Genomic DNA, 23,233 nt, shown 5'->3' on the forward strand with positions numbered 1-23,233 from the left:
TTAGAAAGAAAAACATCTGTTGTTTTGTGTTAAGTTATAATTGGATGATAATTCTGCATAATTAATTCTTACAGCTACTTAAAACTGTTTTAGTTGGTGGTAATTCATTTACTACTTGAATAATGACAGCTTTAGCACTTTTATTGGTTTGGGAGAAACACAGGGAAAGTGCACAGTTAATACTATGAGGTTTTCACAATTAAGTAGATGTTAAGAAACGTAATTATGAAATGCTACATTGCTGAATCCATCTTTAACAAAGCATTTTTCTTTTGGTAGGTTCATGTTCGCAAGGATGGGTAGCATTAAAAAATAACTGTTATAGAATTAGCAAAGAGAATAAGCCATGGAATATAGCCCAGCAACATTGTAAGTTGTCTTTAATTTCTGCACACCTTGTGGATATAAAAAATGAAGAGGAAAAAAAATTTATGTTTTCACATCTCAGGTCAAAGAATCAAATAATAATATGGACTGGTCTTAACGATTTGAAGGTCAGTATATATAAAGAAATATGTATATTGTGATAAAACTTTTATCTATATTCATTGATTCCTTCTTACTTTCATTCAATAAGTATTTATTGAGTACTTTTTTTTAAAAGATTTTTTTTGATGTGGACCATTTTTTAAAGTCTTTATTGAATTTGTCACAACATTGCTTCTGTTATATGTTTTGGTTTTTTGGCCACGAGGCATGTGGATCCCAGCTCCCCGACCAGGGATCAAACCCACACCCCCTGGACCACCAGGGAAGTCCCATTTTTGAGTACTTCTTATAAGCCAGACACTATTTCTCTTTTTATTTTTCCAATCTCTCTCTTTTTTAGAGTAGTCATCGGTTCACAGAAAAATTGAGGGGAAGGTACAGAGGTTTCCCATATACCGCCTGCCCCCAGGCATGAACAGCCCCCCATTAGTGACCTCCCCCACCAGAGTAGTAACTTGTTAGAACCCCGGGACCTACACTGGTATGTCATTATAGCCCAAAGTCTAAGGTTTACATGATGCTGCACTCTTGGTGGTGTTCATTCTGTGGGTTTGGACAAATATAAAATAATGTTTCCATCATTTTGGTATGGTACAGAATATTTTCACTGCCCTAAGAGTCCTCTGTACCGTGTCTGTTCATTCCTTCCCCACCTCCTTCAATCTCTTTTGTAGGCATTTATTTCTTTACCTAATTTCTCTTTCATTTTGGTCTTTCCCAGACCCCTCTTAAATTCATTTGATTGATCTTATCTATTTCTTCACTTAGTTTACCACCTAAACCAGTTAGTCTCAAATGTTTATCTAGTCCACTTTCCTCTTATGACTACCAGACACCTATCTAATTTTCCTCTACTTATCCCTTTTGGAATTTTCCACAGATACTTCAACATTGCTAAAACTGACTTGTTACCTCCTTCCCATCAAACCTGCTCCACTTCCTCTATTTCTCACCTCTGTGAACAATACCATAATATGAACCCCAAAACATGGCGGTCTTCATTTTATTTCTTTCACTGTAGCCATCCAGGTTTATGAAGTTCAGTTTCACTAAGAGAGATACAGAAAGATCTGAAGATTTGAGTCAATACCAGTGAAATAAGGAATATGTGACATTTTTCTCCAAAAATTCCTAATACCATGGAAGAGCTAATGAAATCTCATTTTGGTTCACGTTTTGTAGGAAAACTTGAGACCTAACACAATTATCTGTCTAGTCTGTGTTTTCTTCTTGATGATCCGTTTACTTTTATTTCCTGCCATTCAAAAATAAATCCTATTCTCCATGAGATATGCTGATCTCTAGTGACCCAAGGCAAATTCACTCAGTTTGATACCAATTTTTCTTTGGAACTTTGCATAAGCTTGGGAGAAACTATTGGCAATCTTTGATTGCATTTGCATCATCCTCTTAATGAGCTTCCTTTATCTTTTTTTTTTTTGCGGTACGCGGGCCTCTCACTGCTGTGGCCTCTCCCATTGCGGAGCACAGGCTCCGGACGCGCAGGCTCAGCGGCCATGGCTCACGGGCCCAGCCGCTCCGCAGCATGTGGGATCTTCCCAGACCGGGGCACGAACCCGTGTCCCCTGCATCGGCAGGCGGACTCTCAACCACTGCGCCACCAGGGAAGCCCTCCTTTATCTTTTAATAGGAAGTGAATGAAATTCTAATAAAGATTCCTCAAACCACAGTTCATCTCAGAAGTCCCCCTCCCAGAGTGCCAGTGTCTTTGCAAGTAGGCCAGTTAGTGTATATATAGTTGTTTCCTGCTGTTAGTTATGGTGGTTATAAACTGTTTAAATTAGAATGTTCTCTTCCAATAGTTACGGTTCCTGGTTTCTGTTATAAAGTTAGGTCACATGGTCATGATAGCTAAAGTGAGGCTCTCAAGGCATCCTCGTGGTTGCTATGAATTTTTCTAAGGTGTCTAAGATATGGACTCTGCTTCAATATACTTAAAAATAATTTGGGAAGCAAATGAACCATCAAAGTAACTATTAAAAAAGAAAACTTCCTTTGTAGTAATAACTGAGTCTTATAGTGTCTCCTAAGTGCTAAGTGCAATTCTATGTGATTTACTTGTATGACGTAAGAGGAAATTGGGGCACATGTGGACAGGCATCAAAGTCTGATCTTAACCACTGTACTCTACGACCTCTGCATGAAGCTGGTCTCTTGAGGTTGACATCAGAGTTAGCTGCTAGGTCTTAATCCTTGTGGTAGATTAAGAAAGCACTCACCTCTTTAAGTAAGCCCATGCTGAGTAAGTGTGAATTTGTTATTGGATGTCAAGGATAAAGACTGTCTTATTCATCATTGCATTCCCAGCTTCCAGTTGGGACCTTGCCACTCAGTAGGAGCTTAATGAATGAAAGATTAATAGTTTCTTTATTCTACTTTGGGAGGGTTACATGGGTAAACTCACTGAGTTCTCACAACAACCTAATGAGATAGGCAGTATCATTATTCTCATTTTATAGATAAGGAAAATGAACTCAGAAAGATCCTGGGTCACATAGCTAATAAATGGCCATGCCAGGCCTTGAACCTGTATCTGTTTGACCAACCCTCATGCCCTAATCACTTGACCATACTGCCTCTGAACCTCTGTTTTCAAAATGGCAGTACGATATATGCAATAAAGCAGACTCTTTAGGAAACGATACTCCTCCATTCTATTTGGTGGAATTGGAATGTACTGTTTTAAAATCTCTTCAGGAGGGAGCAGGTCTCCTTAGTCCTCACCCAAGCAACTAGCTTGGCACCACGCTTGATGTTGGGGATAGTGTCATAATCACAATACGGACATAGTCTCTGTTTTACCGAGCTCATTATAAGAATTATATTTGTTTGTGAGGTGCTGTTATGTGCCTGGCATTTTACGTACATATTTTCTAAACCTGTTGAGAGAGGTCTTCTCTAAACCATGCAGAGTAGTCATGATTAGTCCCATTTGCATAGGTGAAAACATTTCATTTCTAAGAGGTTAGCAGTTATCTGGGAGTAGATAGTAAGTGACAGAAATACTGATTAGAATCCACATATATCTTTGTTGAAGCTTCTATTTTTCCCACTCAAGGAGAGTAGCCGCGTGACTATCTAAAGATAGATTCATTACCTGTGAGAGTTGAGGTTGATGATATTCACCAGTGGCATCCTTAGCAGAAAGGTAACAACAGCCTCTTCTGATGCTTAAGACTTATTTGTTGACTTGAAACAAAATCACTAACATCTAAGGAATAATGGGTCTGTGCCTGGCATTGTGTTGAGCCCTTTGCATGCTGCACTGCCTGTGATCCTCACAACAACTTAGATGTAGTATACCCATTTTACAGCTGAGAAAATAGAGGTTTAATGTGAAATTTAGCAATTCTCCTGAAGACATGGCTAATGAGTGAATGGAAATGAACTCTGTCTCCAGCTCAGAATCTTTATCATGAAGGAAATCCACACAAAAATGTGAAACTGGTTGATGATTTAACAGTCTTAGAAAATTTTATAATATAGATGTGTCTAATAAAAATCTTATACACATATTTGAAGACATGATACTTTTCCTTTAAATTGGCTTAATTTGTACATCTTATTACAGAAAGAAGGTCATCTCACATGGACAGATGGATCATCTTTTGGTCTTAAGAAAAATGAAATTTTTTCTTTTCCACTACTACCCAAGAATGAAACAGATTGCTACATTTTACAGCAAAATGCAACTGGATCAAACTATTTCTTTACAAGATTTTTCTGTTATGTTCCCTTGCCATATGTTTGTGAATATGAATGTAATTATTTTATTAGTATTCTTATATTCATGCATCTTACTCTTTTACTACTTTAAAGACAGAATTATAATTTCTAATAAAAATAATTTTCCTTTATATTTTTCAGCACCTTCTCCACAGGAAAACCTTTTATTTTATGTAAAGGATGTTGGAACAACTGAGGTTGTATTTAGTTGGAATGATTTGCGTGGTTGGAATAATTTGAATAAGTGGCTGAAACTGGGGTATAAAATTATCATTAAATATTATTTAGATTATACAGAAGAACAGCATTTTGAAAGCGTGCCCCCAAATACTACAGAAAAAGCAATTACCCAACTGTCTCCTGGCCGTGTTTACAGATTTTTATTCTCTGCAATAAGTGAATGGGAGGCAAAGACTACTTTAAGTCCGGTATTCATTGTTGAAACATGTAAGTTACAAGACATCTGAAAGTATAATTTTTCAAATATTTAATATCATCATTAGTACATAATTCCTGAGGGTCTGCTGTTTTCTCATAACATTCTGGGAAATCTCTCCCTTTAACCATTGTAGGTTACAATGAATCTGTTTACGTGTTTGACTTTCCTATTAAATTAAACACCCAGGAGGACAGGAACTGTATCTTATTTGTTTTATATACCAGCTAGACTGGTGTCCAGTTCATAGTAGATAATCAGTAAATTTGGGGGAAGCTGAATTTTCGATATGTGCCAATAGCAGGAGATAAACAGACATGCATCCCAGACTTAAAGGGACTTACAATGGAGAGAATTAGTAAGGAATAAAATTAAATGCAAATAAAACTGTATAGAAAAATATAATTACCTAAATTCCCATCCAGTGGTACATTTGATAAATGCTTTCTAGAATTCAGAAGGTGGGTGACGGGGAAGACTCGTGGAAAGGAGAGGCTTAGATTCACACTTGAAGGAAGAAAAGCACGTTTTAAGCAAAAGTGTGGAGGTAGGAATTTGTAGGAAAAGAACAGTGTGGATTGACTGGAGATCCTCAGGGTGAAATAAGTTTGACTGGTAGGTGGTGTCAGATTTGGGCATGCCAGGGGTCTCTGTCTTAGATGGTTGGGCTTGACCTTAGAAACAAAGGAAATCCATGAAGACTATAGTTTCTAAGACTTGTTTTACCTTTTACAAACACTTTTAATGCATTCTTTCCCCTTTTGCCTTTTACAAACAGTTTTAATGCATTATTTCACAGTCTTTATCTCAACCTTTGGAGTAGCTATATAGAAATGAAAAAACTGAGCTTCAGAAAGGTTAAGTAAACTGACTAGACTAACATGCTTTGTTAAGCCACACAGGAGTCCAGGAACCCAGATGGTCTTGTTTTAACTCTCCAGTTATTGCTTCTAAAGAAAGAATCAAAAAGAATGTGCGTGCATATCTGTGAGTTGGGAGGGTAGGGAACAGATACAGGTTTGAGACTGATACGTGCAAGGTGCTGTTTTAAGAAAATTAATCTGGAGGGATTAACTAGGAAAATCACTGGCACTGGATGAAACAATTTGGAGTTAGGAAACATTTCTGTAAGAGGATGAATGCCTGAGTTCTGGTGATGTTGGAAATGAAGAATAAATAATATGAAGTCCCTGCCCTCTGGTCTGACGAGACAGAAGTAAAAGACATATATAATGTATGATCACTAAATGCCAGAAGTACCATTGTGATGGTGCTTGTAATAAAATTGATTGAACAGTAGTGTGTGTCAAACACAAGTGGTTTACCCTCCTTATCTCATTTAATCTTCATAATTACTCCTATAATTCCCATTTTATAGTGTAAAAAAAAAAACAAAACTCCGAGGCTCAAGATCACTAGTATAATGTATTTTTCTGGTTTCTTTTCATCCATCTACTAGGTCCGTTATCAGCCCAAAATGTCACAGTTACTCATGTGACCCCAACGGAAATATTTTTACACTGGGATGGTCCAGATCCTGTATCTTTTCACCATTATTTTGTGGCTATTTTGGATGTTGTAAACAATAAATCAGAAGAGGTGTTTGTTGAAAAATCCAACACATCAACAACAATTGGAAATCTAAGATCTTTCCATCATTATCTGATCTATCTCTTCAGTGTAGCAGAAAGAGGAACTTTAAGCTGCTTTGAGAAACCTGTTTCAGCCATTACAGGTAAGTGTGGGCACATTTTGCCTTTTGATCAAAAACACAAACTGCATATTTAAAAATACTATTTTGCCAAAATTTAATAGTGTCGATCCTTTCATGGGTACAAATAATCGGTTGAACATTTGTTTGGATGTTGAATCACAATGCTAAGCATGGATTCTAAAGACTAAATTCATTTAGATTTATATGAACCCCGTAAACATCTGTGTTGTTCCTCCCAGAGTTCCTAGAAGACATGTTTTGTATCATAGCCTTTGCTGGAAAATAAATTATCCTAAGAGATGAAGATTAGTTCACCCAGTTCTCTTTAACAGCACTAGATCCAACAAGTAGATCTGCACATTTAATCAGTTTTACCTGGTCCTTCTTTCTTTCCTCATGCAGTGTTGAGAGTTGACCTCTAGGGGGAAGTGTCATCCCAGGACTTTTGGCAAATGCATTTCTAATCTCCACTCACCACACGGCAGTTTTTGAATCATTGTCTAGAATATAATCATTAAAGTACTCTATCTTTTAATTAAGCATTCTATTTACCCCATTAAGTATAAGTCAATCTTTTTTGAAAAGCGAAAACACTATTTATGAAAGTACATAATTAAGCACATTTTGGCATATCCCTGTGTGTGTATAACACGTGTATTGTCTGTGCATGTGTATTTTACATGTCTATATGCAAAGTTCTTTGAAATTGCACGAGCTAAAATTTAAATGCGCTAGAACTGAGGGAGGAGGAAAGGAAAACGTGCACGTGCACAGACGTAGATTAATTAACCTCATATTTGCTGGGAATACTTGGGATTCTTTGAATAACAATAATAAATTGTAAAGTAAGTAATAAAATATGTTATTTCATGATTACTGAATGCAAATGCTTAAGATACATGTGTTCACTGTTGCAAATCCTAATCAAAAGTATTTTTCCAATTGGATACGAGAGCAGATGTTTTCTCTTCCCTGAGCCCAAAGCATCTGTCAATTGGTAAATGCTTGATTGACTCCCTTACACTTTAGGGAGATGCTTTCATTTTTAACTGACAGGCAGACTAGGAGGATTTCTCACAGATTCATTAATTTTGAAGTCACATTAAAATCTTTCATGGTAGATGTAGAGCAAGTGACGTCTTCCTGTACTAATGGTGGGAATGTATAATGGTACAGTTATTTTGTAAAGCAGTTTGGCAGTTTCTCAAAAATTTAAACATAGTGTTATTATGTGACTCAGATATTCCTCTCCTAGTTATATATCCAAGAGAATTGGAAACAGTTGTTCACAAAGGAAACTTTATATGGATGTTCATAGCCTATAAGCAAAACATGGAAACAACCCTAATGTCTATCAGTTGATGAATAAACACAACATGGTGTATCTCTACAGTGGAACATTATTCAGCAATTAAAAAGAGTGAAGTACTGATACATGCTACAACATAGATGAACCTTGAAACGATATTAAGGAAATTAGTTACATAAGACCACATGTAGCATGATTCAATTTATATGAAATCCATAGGCACATCCATAGCGACAGTAATTAGATCGGTGGTTGCCAAGAATGGGAAAAGAGAGAAAGAAGGGAGTGGTGGGTGACAGCTCATGGGTATAGGGTTTATTTTGGGGGTGATGAAAATGTTCTGGAATTAGATAATAGTGATGCTTTCAAAACCTTGTCAGTATATTAAAAATGACTTAATTATATTCTTTGAAATGGTGTTTTGGGTACCTGAATTAAGTCACAATAAAGCTTTAAAAAAAAATCTTCCATGGTATGTCCCTATTTGTTTAATAGGGACAGGAGAAAGGTACACGTGAGTCTGCACATTTAATTATGCCATTTGCTATGTATGTTGACTCTAAACTGACACAGCTATGCATGTCTAGGATTTAGTAATCCAGTGCTCTTTTACTTTCCTGAGGTTGAAGCAATATGCATTTTTTTCATTTGTTATTCACTCAGTAGATTATGTTTCAGTGTCAGGAATTGCAATGGGTACTAGAAATGCAAAGGTGAATAAGACTAGTATCCACCGTCAGAGAGCTTACATATTAATGGAGTGAGACAAATTTTTAAAAAAGGATGATGCTGTATTATAATTGCTATTATATGGCTTATGCTCTTGGTACTGTGGGAGCATAGAGAGGGGTCAGTTAACCCAGACTTGGGGTACAGGGATGGCCATGAAACTCTTCCTGGAGGAGTGATGTACTGAGTCACGAAGGAAGAGTAAGAGTGAACCAGGTGGCAATGGGGAGGCAGAGGGATGTTGTGAGTAGGGCAAACAGCATGTGCACAGATGGTGAAGACCGAAGAAGAGGCATCTATCTAACCATAACTGGGAAAGTCAGAGAAGGCTTTTTTTTTTTTTTTTTTGTGGTACGCGGGACTCTCACTGTTGTGGCCTCTCCCCTTGTGGAACACAGGCTCCAGACTCGCAGGCTCAGTGGCCACGGCTCACGGGCCCAGCCGCTCCGCGGCACGTGTGATCCTCCCGGACCGGGGCACGAACCCGTGTCCCCTGCCTCGGCAGGTGGACTCTCAACCACTACGCCACCAGGGAAGCCCCAGAGAAGGCTTTTTGATGAGACTGACAACTGAACAGTAGGAAATGGGGAGTAGATTGGCATGGCTAGAGGACAGGGGAAATGTAGTGAGAGTTTAGAAAATGTAAGCTAGGCACACAACATGAAGGGCCTTGATACAGAGAATATATTTTTATTCAATAAAATCTAACTCTTCTGGGTTAATGGAACCTTTGAGAATGTGGAAAAAATAATGGACTTTTCTCCCATAAAAATGCACAGGCATGGATAGAAAATTCTTTGAGTAATTATAGGACTATAACAGACTCATAAGTTTTGTAGGTATGTAAGAAAAAAATATCTGAAGCTGTTTCACCATGGAATCTTGTGAACAGTTTTCTAATTGGACTATTCTGGCATTTTCTGATAATTTTACATACATAATCAATTTCAACACCTAAAGTCAGGCTGGCTCCAATTTTGTGAATTGAAGGTATGGAATGAATAGACTATGGGTCTGACCCAGAATATTTTCCTAAGAAATTAAAATGTGGTGTTTAATTGTGTTTCTAAGGAGGTGAACTTCAAAACAGATTAAAAATCACTTTATAGTTTCTGAAAACAAAGTAATTTTGAATATCATAGAGAATTCTTTAAAGATTATTTAAAGTAAACTGTTGAACAGTTTAAAATTGCATAATTATCCTTATAGACATGAACTAATGATTGATCATTGTACCTGAGAACTATCAAAAATTTAGGGGAGGCATGTAACACAAGACAATGAGACTAAAAGGAAGACATTACAATTTCCAGAGAATTGTATAGTATTGAAAATCCCCAAGCCTGATATTCAAATAAATTGTGTAAGGAGATAAGCCAAAGTATTTTCTTTGGTTATTACAAAACAGTATCAAGAAAATTCTCCAATACTTGTATAGTAATCACAAAGACATATTTTTCTCTAAAATTCAGTCCTTTTCAAGACATGGTGACCTGAGGATTTGTTACATTTTAAACATGAATTAATATTGAACTGAGATATTTTTACTCAGCATGAATAACGCTGACAATAAACTAAAATGTATGTATCCATTTATCTATTTCTCGAAGGTATTAATCCACCTCAGGAAGTTTATGCTAAACTTGAAGATGTGGGAGAAGACAGTATAATTCTTCAGTGGGGATCCCCACCAGACAGCCACGAGGTCTACATTCAAATCACATCCATATCAGATAGAAGAGAAGTCAGGAAGCTTTTTGTAAAGGATGCTAATAGAGTCAAGGTTGATCACTTAATCCCTGGAATGACATATGACATTGGAATGGCAACAGTAATGAATGGGAACTTGAGCGAGCTGGTCACTATTCAACAAACTCTAAGTGAGAATCAAGTACTTTTCATTCTTAACAGATATTTGCTGATTTGGGGGTATTGTAAAATAGTTTCTGAGAGAGCCGTCTGGTAGCAGGTTTTATCTTTTTACAATAAATAGATTCTTAGTGTGCTTCAGGATCTGGAGCAGTTCGCATCTCTTGTATCCTGAAAATGTCCTGTGCTTGTATAAAGGCAGCATTGTTCATGATTAAGAACCTGATCCTAAAGCCACACTACCTAGGTTTGAATCTGGGTTCAGCTATTTGAGTAACCCTGGGCAATGTATTCAACCTGTTTATGACTCAGTTTCCACATTTGTAAAGCGGGAGAAAATAATAGTGTGTGTTTCATAGGTTGTCCTGACAATAACTGATTTAATAAATGTAAGGACTTAGAACAGTGCCTGACATACAGCTGGACGTCTTTATAATTTTTATTGCATCCACAAAGGCGTGCTGTAGCACATTGGATGGAAATATTGACAGTGTATAAAAGGTTTAGGACTAAAAAAATTTTCCATTTTTTTCTCAAATAAAATTAATATACTCAATAAGTAATTATTGAAAATTTAATAAGGAGGAAGAAAGAAAAGGAAAAAATGAAAAGTAAATACATGAAATAATGTGTATAGATATTTATAAATTATGGTAAATATTAAGAAGGAAAAGAGAAAAGTGATGTCAGAGAGTGTCCACTGAAATAAAAACATAAAGCATAAGAACAGTGAGTTTCAGTTTCATTTGGGGATCTTACTGAGGACTGTAGCCTGGGAGACAGCCTCTCAGAGAGCTTTGAGGAACTGCTCCAAAGAGGTGGGGGGAGAGGCCAGTATAGCATATGTGATTTTTGGCTAAGAGGTACGTGCAATCAAACATACGTCTTGGTAGAAGGTTACTGCTAGTCATGAGGAACAGACATCTCAGTTAATGATTTTAGTGCTTTTCTGAGCATGGGAAGATGTAAGAATATGGGTTCATACAAATTTTTCCTGAAATATGTCTAACTGCTTAAGGGCCTGTTTTCCCAAAGCACAGAGTGCTTCATCTCATTCGTTCTCCTGAATTCCTTTCAGGGTGTATCGTAGGTCAGCGACTGCAGTGGCTAATGACTTAATCCTGGTGTAACAGTATGGCAAGTGACATTCCTTGTTTTACAAGAGTAATTGAAGTGGGATGGAGGGTTCTACTGGAGATGGGCTGTAACAGAAGGAGTTTCATTTGAATGGAGACTTAAACCGTGAGAAGGCGCCAGAGCAGAACAAGGTGGAGGAAGGGTACTTTAGGCATGAACAGCTGGCATGAAGGCTGTAAAACAGGAGGAAGCTTGGTGTGTCTGAGAAGAAAAAGGCCAGGATAAGTGTTGTCTAAGGAAGAGGGAGAAGGGTAGTAGGAAATGGTATTGGAGAGGTAGTCAGTGGTCAGAGCGCATAGAGCTTGTAGGCCATGCTTTTGAGTTTGTTCTGAGGGCAGTGGGAAGCCATTGAAGGGTTTATGCAGGAGAGTGACAAGGTGGCCTATGTTACAAAAATGTCTCTCCTGATATGTGCAAAGAATGATTTCTATAGGAGTGGGAGTGGAAGTAGGGAAACTGGGTAAGAGGGTGTTGTAGAATATAGGCAAAAGATTATGGTGGACACGATGGGGAAGTGCAGATGGAAAATAGAAGACACATTTTATATTATGGAAGTAAGAAGTCTGAGCTTTCACACTGGAGTGCTTGTGATAAGTAAGGGAGAAACTGTGGTTTTGAGTTGACTAATTTGGGTGGATAGTGGTGACTGTGAGGAAGGAAAGCTCATTGGACCTCACAGGCCTTTTGGCTAACAAAAAGGGCAGCCTGATGGAAAAAGTGAATTGGTTCAAAAAATTGTGTCTTAGCAGGGTCCACACTCAACCAGCATCAGATCCTCCTGTTTTAACTTCCAAAGACTAAACCTAAATTTAGTTCCATAACTTTCAAGCTTAAATTTTTGAGAAAACCTACCTAAAGATAAATGTAATAGGAAACCGTTGTGAAAAAGGAGACAACTGAGAAAGAGATATTGCTAAAAAAAAAAACTATTTCATGTCTATTAAACGACCCAATGCAAATTTATAGTCAGAACAGAAGTACTAAAATTAAAATGCATAAGTGGAAAATGAACTGTAGTCTTAGAGCCACCAATCATTACCAGTTATTACCAGTATGAGGTTAGATTTTCCCCATATTGTCTCAGGGCCTAGGTTTTTGCTCCACAAGATTTAAATCAGTGTGTGTGTGTGTGTGTGTGTATATATATATATACTTGTATATATATATATACTGGGTCTTCGTTGTATATATATTCGTTGTGTGTGTATATGTATATATACTTGTATATATATATATATATATACATACACTGGGTATATATATGTGTATATATATATATATATATATATATATATATATATATATATACACACTGGGTCTTCGTTGCTGCATGTGGGCTTTCTCTAGTTGTGGCAAGCGGGGGCTACTCTTTGTTGTGGTGCCCGGGCTTCTTACTGCGGTGGTTTCTTTTGTTGTGGAGCATGGGCTCTAGGCGCGTAGGCTTCAGTAGTTTCAGCACGCAGCCTCAGTAGTTGTGGCGCACGGGCTTCAGTAGTTACAGTGCGTGGGCTCAGTAGTTGTGGCTCACAGGCTCTGGAGCGCAGGCTCAGTAGTTGAGGCGCACAGGCTTAGCTGCTCTGGCATGTGGGATCTTCCCAGACCAGGGATTGAACCTGTGTCCCCTGCATTGGCAGGCAGATTCTTAACCACGGTGCCACCAGGGGAGTCCCCACTGAGTATATTTTTAAATTGGTTTTCATCTCTAAAGTCTTATTCTTCTTTGACTGTAGGGAACTTAGCATATTTCAGCCCATCTACCATCTAAAACCAAATTTTGCCATCCTTTCTATACAGTGAGCTCTTTTGAAATCTTATTAGGCTGTCTATCTTCAGGTGTATGCATAGTTCTCGACTCTGGTTAATTCAAGTACTTATTTATAAAGTCACCATCCAAATGGATGCTGAAACATGGATTAATATTTATAAATCCTAGGAAGAATAATAGAATTTTAGGGTTTGAAGTTAGAACAGAGATTTTCTCATAAGATACGTAATTCCTCTGATCATTTTGTAATGCATCCCTGTAATTTTCCTCTAGTTTGGAGCCATGTCTGTTCTCCAGAGTATCACAAAGCAAATCTACTCCCTGATTCACGTAAAAGTCCATCATATGTTTGGAAACACCCATTAGGTGCTTGTGGTGTCTATATTTTCTTCTGGTGAATTTTCTCTAGTTCCTTCAAGTATTCCACTCTTTCTTATAATCCTATTTGTCTTTCTATTCAGTTCTTAAACTTTATAATCACTTTTGGCATCACTTGATTATTTATCATTCATCATTTTTACTTGTGTCAAGGTGATTAAGCAAATATTGACCTATCCCAAGGTGCAAAGGTGGAAATTAACTCTTTCCTTGTATTCATTCAACAAATAGTTGTTAACTATTATTTACTATGTCCTGTTTCTCTTTCTTCCATACGCTTTGAGGCTGTTAAGAATAGAGGGACATTTACCTTTTAATGAGCGTCTACATGTTACAGACATATAGAAAAGAATAAAATTTACACATTCCTTTATTTTCCTTTCCCCTTTGAACCTTCTCTCTTTGTCTCTTTCTCAGTTATCCTGAAAGCAACCAAACAAAACTTGATCTCCAGTTTATTACTGTGCGCCTGAACTATGAAGTGTGCACTTTGAGAGAAGTCGGTGCTTATGACAACAGACCTTGGAACCAGATTACCTGGGTTACAGTTCCAGCTCCACAATGATCAGTTTATGTCTTTTGGAAAGTCATTCAACCTTTTTGGTCCTCAGTTTTCTTCTCCCTAAAATGGGAATTATAATAATCTTATCTACTTTATGAAGTTAATATAATTTAAGGGCTCAGAGACCAAGCAAGCACTCTGAGAGTCTTTGAGGTTGTTATAATTTTTATTTCTTAGTAAAGCTGTTTTAGCTATTTATGTGGTCTTTCTTTGTCTAAGGAGTTAGCTACATGCAAGTTTTATTGAGGGAAGGAAATCTCTAGGAGAGCTGGTGTTTGAGTTTTCTTTTTTTCCTCTCGTTTTTAGAAGAATAAATTTTAAGATAGACTGGGCATCTCTGAGGCCTCATTCTAACTTACCTATAATAAAAACCTTTGAATTTGGCCTAGTTCAGTTTATCTCATACTGAAAAAAAACTCATACAGCCCTCAGGGCTGCCACTTCTTCTGAAAAAGCTTTTGCAGGAAAATAGGTAAGGATGGAGGTCATGGTCATAGAGGTGGAGACCCACTGGAATCCACCAGAAATGGCAAAATCTTCTCCCAGTTGAGTTTTCAGAAGTTCAGCGTATAGTTTTGAAGAGAAGGAATAACTTTATCCTATTCTACACCTGTCCAGCCTTGGTGTCCCTCTGCTTTAACATGTCATGTGTTAATACTGTTGACTATATCTCTTTGGACAAGTGGAGTTGGTGTAAAACCTTATATTTACCCCCTGGAGGGAATGTTGCTGACTCTGTATACTTTTAGAACCTAGAGTAAACTATGCCTATGTAAAGGCTTGTCTCTCCCTAGAGAATGTTTTCAGCACCCAAGAGCATGCAAGTGAATTTTCTCCATGAGGGCACCGTTACTCATTTCCAATCTGCAGGTCTTTAATTGTTGCTCATAGTACATTTAGAAGCTTTCATAGATCATTGCGCACAGATTCAGATGGATTGGATACTTGGGGAATGTCATGCTAGTCTTGCAAAACCATGCTTACTGTGAGAGCTTTGTAGCCGAAGAAAGCTGTAAGGAATTTAAAGAGGAAACCCACCAAAAATGTTAGTGATGACAGAAAAAGAAAAGTAAACATAACTGGAAAAAGAAAAACATGGTGAAAGTGCCTTGAAACCCAGTAATATACCATATAGAATGTGCTATGGTTAGTATATTGAACGTTTCCTCATAACCACCAAGAACATAAAACGAAAGTTATATATTACAGCTGAATGAATTGGGGGAGAGATTGCACAGATTTTGTGTTCTATATTTCTAATTATAGATGTGTGTTTAAATCTTTTTAGACAGTACTGGCTCTGGGTAAAGTGACAGAATCACATTGTCAGATCACATTGTCACTGTTCTAACAGTGACTTAGAACAAGTTCCATTGCATCAAACCAGATGTCACCAAAAAAAAAAAAAAAAAAAAAGAAAGGAAAGGCCGTGTCATTTACTGGAAGGAAAAAAAACTTTTTCAGAATGTATATTTTAGAAGACGATAGAAGATATCTATTTGGAAGAAGACAGACTTAAGGATATACTAGATGGTGTCCCAATAATCTAAAAATAGAATTGAAATTAAAATTGACCTGAGGAAAAATAATGTGAATAGAAGTCACCTAAAATTTCAAATCTGCTCTAAATAGCAGAATAGAGGGTTGTGGTACAATAAAGCTCTTTAATAGAGGTCAGGGAGAGTATGAAATGTAAATGAATCCTTCCACCAAACTGTTGCCAGAACCATGTTCCTAAAAATGAAATGAAACGTCTGCTCACAGTCGCTGTGCAGACAGGATAAAGTCTGATCTCGAGAGCATGGCACGCAAAGCCTCTCACAGACAGCGGCCAGCCTCAGAGGTGGCCCGTTCATGCCCGGTCCCTGTTCCTCACACACACCCTGTGCTTGAGCCACCCTGAGTGCCTGCCCTGTGCCTGGAACTGCTCTGAGCACTTTATGCATAAATGCAGTCTCTCACTTAATTGTTACAGGAACCCTGCAAAATAGATGTCCTTCCCATTATAGGGAAGAAAAAGCCAAGGCACAGAGTGACTAAGTAACTTACCAAAGACTAGAAGTTGGAAACTAGTTGCCAAGGACTAGTGACTAGTAACTTGCCCTGCTAGTAAAGAGTGAGAAGAACTTGGTATTCCCTGAATACACGATGATGCCCATTTTGGTTTCCAGGCCTTGCTAATGCTTTTCTCTTGGTCTGGGATTCCCTCCTGACTACCTCTCCCCACCACGCACACTCTCTCCGGTAGACTTGTACTATCCTATAAGACTCAGATAAAACATCATCATCGACTCTGGAAAGCCTTCCCCAATTACCTCTGCTAGAATTGTTGATTTCTTCCTCTATTCTCAACAGCCTTTTGTTCATGTCACTCTAACCATTTGGGACTCTATAGTTAGCGATCTGTGCATGTCTTTTCTGAGATTGGAAGCTCTTTGAAAGCAGGAATCTGGCCTTATTTACTTTATTTGAGCACTCCTCCTAGTATATAGGTTTTCAAAAGTATTTTCTTAATAAATAGATAAAAAGGAAAAAATGGGAAAATCTCAGATTTTTATGTTTTTTTCAGACTGTTAATGAGAATCAAAAAATGAAAGCTAATTAGGTCCTTTCAATATATAGGTACATACAGTCTTTCAGAATGTACACCTTATTACTCTGTCCAGTGGTGACCTAGTAAACACAAGTTTCATATATAGGCATTTAATTTTTTCACAAATTCTACAACATGCTAGACATAATATAGAGAAATATGAAAGTTTTAAGAAAATACTAATTATAAATATCTCTCTTTATCTTTCAGAGCCGAAACCAGTTCAAATTGTTATCCCTTATGAAAGTCATAGTACCTCTGTAATCTTATATGTTCAGATGCCTGATATTGGAGTTTTTGATGGCATACATATTGCAAGTGACAGAGGGCCAAATGTAACCAGGTTTTTGAAACAGGACAATAAAATAACTGTTGACAATTTAACCCCAGGCACAGAATATAATTTCTTTGTTTCTACGATCAGTGGGACTAAATTAAGTAATATGTATTATGTGCCAGCAGTAAAAACATGTAAGTATTTTAGGACTTGTCTAAGATGCTTCTTTTTTTCAAAATTTTAATTTATTTATTTTTTAACATCTTTATTGGAGTATGATTGCTTTACAATGGTGTGTTAGTTTCTGCTTTATAACAAAATGAATCAGCTATACATATACATATATCCCCATATCTCTTCCCTCTTGCATCTCCCTCCCTACCACCGTCCCTATCCCACCCCTCTAGGTGGTCACAAAGCACTGAGCTGATCTCCCTATGCTACGTTGCTGCTTCCCACTAGCTATCGGTTTTACATTTGGTAGTGTATATATGTCCAGGCCACTCTCTCACTTTGTCCTAGCTTACCCTTCCCCCTTCACATGTCCTCAGGTCCGTTCTCTAGTAGGTCTGCATCTTTATTCCCGTCCTGCCCCTAGGTTCTTCATGACTATATATATATATATATATATATTTAGATTCCATATATATGTGTTAGCATATGGTATTTGTTTTTCTCTTTCTGACTCACTTCATTCTGTAGGACAGACTCTAGGTCCATCTACCTCACTACAAATAACTCAATTTCGTTTCTATTTATGGCTAATATTCCATTGTAAATATGTGCCACATCTTCTTTATCCATTCATCTGTCGATGGACACTTAGGTTGCTTCCATGTCCTGGCTATTGTAAATAGAGCTGCAATGAATATTGTGGTACATGACTCTTTTTGAATTATGGTTTTCTCAGGGTATATGCCCAGTAGTGGGATTGCTGGGTCACCTGGTAGTTCTGTTTTTAGTTTTTTAAGGAGCCTCCATACTGTTCTCCATAGAGGCTGTATCAATTTACATTCCCACCAACAGTGCAGGAGGGTTCCCTTTTCTCTACATCATCTTCAGCATCTATTATTTGTAGACTTTTTGATGATGGCCATTCTGACGGGTGTGAGATGGTATCTCATTGTAGTTTTGATTTGCATTTCTCTAATGATTAATGATGTCGAGCATGCTTTCATGTGTTTGTTGGCAATCTGTATATCTTCTTTGGAGAAATGTCTATTTAGTCTTCTGCCCATTTTTGGATTGGGTTGTTTGTTTTTTTTTTGATATTGAGCTGCATGAGCTGCTTGTAAATTTTGGAGATTAATCCTTTGTCAGTTGTTTCATTTGTAAATATTTTCTCCCATTCTGAGGGTTGTCTTTTCGTCTTGTTTATGGTTTCCTTTGCTGTGCAAAAGCTTTGAAGTTTCATTAGGTCCCATTTGTTTATTTTTGTTTTTATTTCCATTTCTCTAGGAGGTGGGTCAAAAAGGATCTTGCTGTAATGTATGTCATAGAGTGTTCTGCCTATGTTTTCCTCTAAGAGTTTGATAGTGTCTGGCCTTACATTTAGGTCCTTAATCCATTTTGAGTTTATATTTGTGTATAGTGTTACAGAGAGTTTTAATTGCATTCTTTTACATGTAGCGGTCCAGTTTTCCCAGCACCACTTATTGAAGAGGCTGTCTTTTCTCCATTGTATATTCTTGCCTCCTTTATCAAAAAAAAAGTGACCATATGTGTGTGAGTTTATTTCTGGGCTTTCTGTCCTGTTCCATTGATCTGTATTTCTGTTTTTGTGCCAGTACCATACTGTCTTGATTACTGTAGCTTTGTAGTATAGTCTGAAGTCAGGGAGCCTGATTCCTCCAGCTCTGTTTTTCTTTCTCAAGATTGCTTTGGCTATTCGGGGTCTTTTGTGTTTCTATACAAATTGTGAAATGTTTTGTTCTAGTTCTGTGAAAAATGCCAGTGGTAGTTTGATAGGGATTGTATTGAATCTGTAGATTGCTTTGAGTAATATAGTCATTTTCACAATGTTTATTCTTCCAATCCAAGAACATGGTATATCTCTCCATCTGTTTGTATCATCTTTAATTTCTTTCATCAGTGTGTTATAGTTTTCTGCAGGTCTTTTGTCTCCTTAGGTAGGTTTATTCCTAGGTACTTTATTCTTTTTTTTTTTGCCATGGTAAAAGGGAGTGTTTCTTTAATTTCTCTTTCTGATTTTTCATGATTAGTGTTTAGGAATGCAAGAGATTTCTGTGCATTAATTTTGTATCCTGCTATTTTACCAAATTAATTGATTAGCTCTAGTAGTTTTCTGGTAGCATCTTTAGGATTCTCTATGTATAGTATCATGTCACCTGCAAACAGTGACAGTTTTACTTCTTCTTTTCTAATTTGGATTTCTTTTATATCTTTTTCATCTCTGATTGCTGTGGCTAAAACTTCCAAAACTGTGATGCCTAATAGTGGTGAGAGTGGGCAACCTTGTCTTGTTCCTGATCTTAGTGGATATGGTTTCAGTTTTTCACCATTGAGGACGATGTTGGATGTGGGTTTGTCATATATGGCCTTTATTATGTTGAGGTAAGTTCACTCTATGCCTACTTTTTGGAGGGTTTTTGTCATAAATGGGTGTTGAATTTTTTCAAAAGCTTTTTCTGCATCTACTGAGATGATCATATGGTTTTTATTCTTCAGTTTGTTAATTTGGTGTATCACATTGATTGATTTGCATATATTGAAGAATCCTTGCATTACTGGGATAAACCCCACTTGATCATGGTGTATGATCCTTTTAATGTGCTGTTGGATTCTGTTTGCTAGTATTTTGTTGAGGATTTTTGCATCTATGTTCATCAGAGATATTGGCCTGTAGTTTTCTTTTTTCATGACACCTTTGTCTGGTTTTGGTATCAGGGTGATGGTGGCCTCATAGAATGAGTTTGGGAGTGTTTCTCCCTCTGTTATATTTTGGAAGAGTTTGAAAAGGATAGGTGTTAGCTCTTCTCTAAATGTTTGATAGAATTCACCTGTGAATCCATCTGGTCCTGGGCTTTTGTTTGTTGGAAGATTTTTAATCAGTTTCAATTTCAGTGCTTGTGATTGGTCTCTTTATGTTTTCCATTTCTTCCTGGTTCAGTCTCAGAAGGTTATGCTTTTCGAAGAATTTGTCCATTTCTTCCAGGTTGTCCATTTTATTGGCATAGAGTTGCTTGTAGTAATCTCTCATGATCCTTTGTATTTCTGCAGTGTCAGTTGTTACTTCTCCTTTTCATTTCTAATTCTATTGATCTTAGTGTTCTCTCTTTTTTTCTTGATAAGTTTGGCTAATGGTTTATCAATTTTGTTTATCTTCTCAAATAACCAGCTTTTAGTTTTATTGATCTTTGCTGTTATTTCCTTCATTTCTTTTTCATTTATTTCTGATCTGATTTTTATGATTTCTTTCCTTCTGCTAACTTTGGGATTTGTTTGTTCTTCTTTCTCTGATTGCTTTAGGTTTAAGGTTAGGTTTTTTATTTGAGATGTTTCTTGTTTCCCAAGGTAGAATTGTATTGCTATAAACTTCCCTCTTCGAACTGCTTTGGCTGCATCTCATAGGTTTTGCATCATCGTGTTTTCATTGTCATTTCTTTCTAGGTACTTTTTGATATCCTCTTTGATTTCTTCAGTGATCTCTTGGTTATTAAGTAGTGTATTGTTTAGCCTCCATATGTTTATATTTTTTACAGATTTTTTCCCTGTAATTGATATCTAGTCTCATAGCATTGTGGTGGGAAAAGATACTTGATATGATTTCAGTTTTTTTAAATTTACTAAGGCTTGATTTGTTATCCGATGTATGATCTATCCTGGATAATATTCCATAAGCACTTGAGAAGAAAGTGTATTCTGTTGTTTTTGGATGGAATATTCTATAAATATCAATTAAGTCCATCTTGTTTAATGTCTCATTTAAAGTTTGTGTTTCCTTATTTATTTTCATTTTAGATGATCTGTCCATTGGTGAAAGTGGGGTGTTAACATCCCCTACTATGATTGTGTTACTGTCGATTTCCCCTTTTATGGCTGTTAGTATTTGTCTTATGTATTGAAGTGCTCCTATGTTGGGTGCAGAAATATTTACAATTGTTACATCTTCTTGGATTGATCCCTTGATCATTATATAGTGTCCTTCTTTGTCTCTTGTAGTAGTCTTTGTTTTAAAGTCTATTTGTCTGATATGAGAATGGCTACTCTAGCTTTCTTTTGATTTCCATTTGCATGGAGTATCTTTTTCCATCCCCTCACTTTCAGTCTGTGTGTGTCCCTAGGTCTGAAGTGGGTCCCTTATAGACAGCATATATATGGGTCTTGTTTTTGTATCCATTCAGCCAGTCTGTGTCTTTTGGTTGGAGCATTTAATTCATTTACATTTAAGGTAATTATCGACATGTATGTTCCTAGTACCATTTTCTTAAAAATATGGAACGCTTCACGAATTTGCATGTTATCCTTGTGCAGGGGCCATGGTAATCTTCTCTGTGTTGTTCCAATATTAGTATATGTGCTGCCGAAGAGAGCACCTAAGTTACTTCTTGATTTTGATTTTGTGTGTCATTTCAAATTAGTAGTCTGCATTCACTTTAACACAGTTGTTTTCAAAGATCCTTTAAAACATTTGCAAAAACCTCATTACTGAGCCTGATCTTTAATTGCCCAAGTATGCAGATAGAGCTAACCTTGTTTAAAATTAGTAAGTCATGAATTTTTTTCTTACGTATTAACAGAAAAAAAATACTTGCGTATTAATCAGGATTTTCAATGACTTAATCCGAGTGAGAAATGTGAGTAATATTTAGGCAGATTATGAAATCTAGATCATATTTTTTGAGTGTAGGGGCCCTGATAGTGTCTCTCAAAGCATATAATCTAAGTGTGTGTTTGCTCATCCCATGCTGCCATTTGTCTGGAAAGAACTAGCTTGTATTTTCTTTACCTCTTTGAATATTTTAAATTAATATGTTTAATATTTGTTCATACCAATACTTACATTTTCAGATTCATGTTGATTTTGATTTATCTTTAAGTCACTCAAAAATTCTACAGATATTAATTTCGAAATTTTGGGATACTTGAAATTTTCTAAGATATCCATCTACTTGATGTAGAAATAAATGGCAAAGAATAATAAATGCCATATAAAAATCATGTGGTGTCCTAAAAACATATTTCTGAATATAAATATAAATAAATGTCCAGATTCTTAATGATTTGCTCTTCCTGACTATAAATCTTCACATATGTAATTATACCACTACGAGTCTTCTTCCCCCAAATTGTAATCCTTCCCTTACTGTTTAAACTCAGTTTTTTCCACAAAATAATCTCAAATTGATGTCACAAATCACGTTATTCCAATAGCATTTTAACATGTTCATAGTCAGCTCAGTATATGTTTATTTTACTTCTGCTTGTAATTTTTGTAACTTTTTGTATCTGTATTCTCTGTCTCTCTTATATTATGAATCATTGTGGGCAGCATTCTATTTGACAGTTCTTTTCTTTAAAAATAATTTATACTTGATAATCTATATCAATGTCATTATATCAATCAGCAGAAATACCAATATATGAGATGATTGTCTAAAGCTGACATTTTTCAGGTTTTCTAAAATAATTGTTTTCCTTTATGCTAGATGAGATCTTTAAACTGGGAAAACTAAACACTAAAACTCATCAGATAAAATTTGTTTTTAACTTCATCCAATATTTGATACAAAGGGATTCTTCTTTGTGTATACTTCCTATTTCTCTCTCTGTTGTCTTTTCAGCTTATGCTAATAGTTTCAGAAAGCTTTAATTCTTTTTTCCTCCTTTGAATATTGTACATTTACTCCTGTGAGTTTGCTGTTATGTAGTTTTTACTGCAACATCAAAGTTAGCTGCATGTAATGGTATTTACAGTGATTCTGAGTATTGCAATAGATTATCATATTTTATAAGCTGTCATGAGTAAACAGCTATTTTTAATTAGGATAGATAATTCATTATTAAACTATTGTCCTTTTTTACACTGTGCTTTTTATTCCCTTTAAAGGGGTAAATAATAATTTTTAAAAAACCCATTAGAAAACATGCAGGAGGAATTTAAGTGTTTCGTGTATTTTGGGTAGGTCTGGAAGCACCATCAAATATCCATGAGGGCAAAGTTACAAACTCTTCCATTGAAATTCTCTGGAATCGAGCTGATGGGAA

This window comes from Leucopleurus acutus (genome assembly GCF_964270905.1).
Source record: "Leucopleurus acutus genome assembly, chromosome: 11".
Classification (NCBI taxonomy): domain Eukaryota; kingdom Metazoa; phylum Chordata; class Mammalia; order Artiodactyla; family Delphinidae; genus Leucopleurus; species Leucopleurus acutus.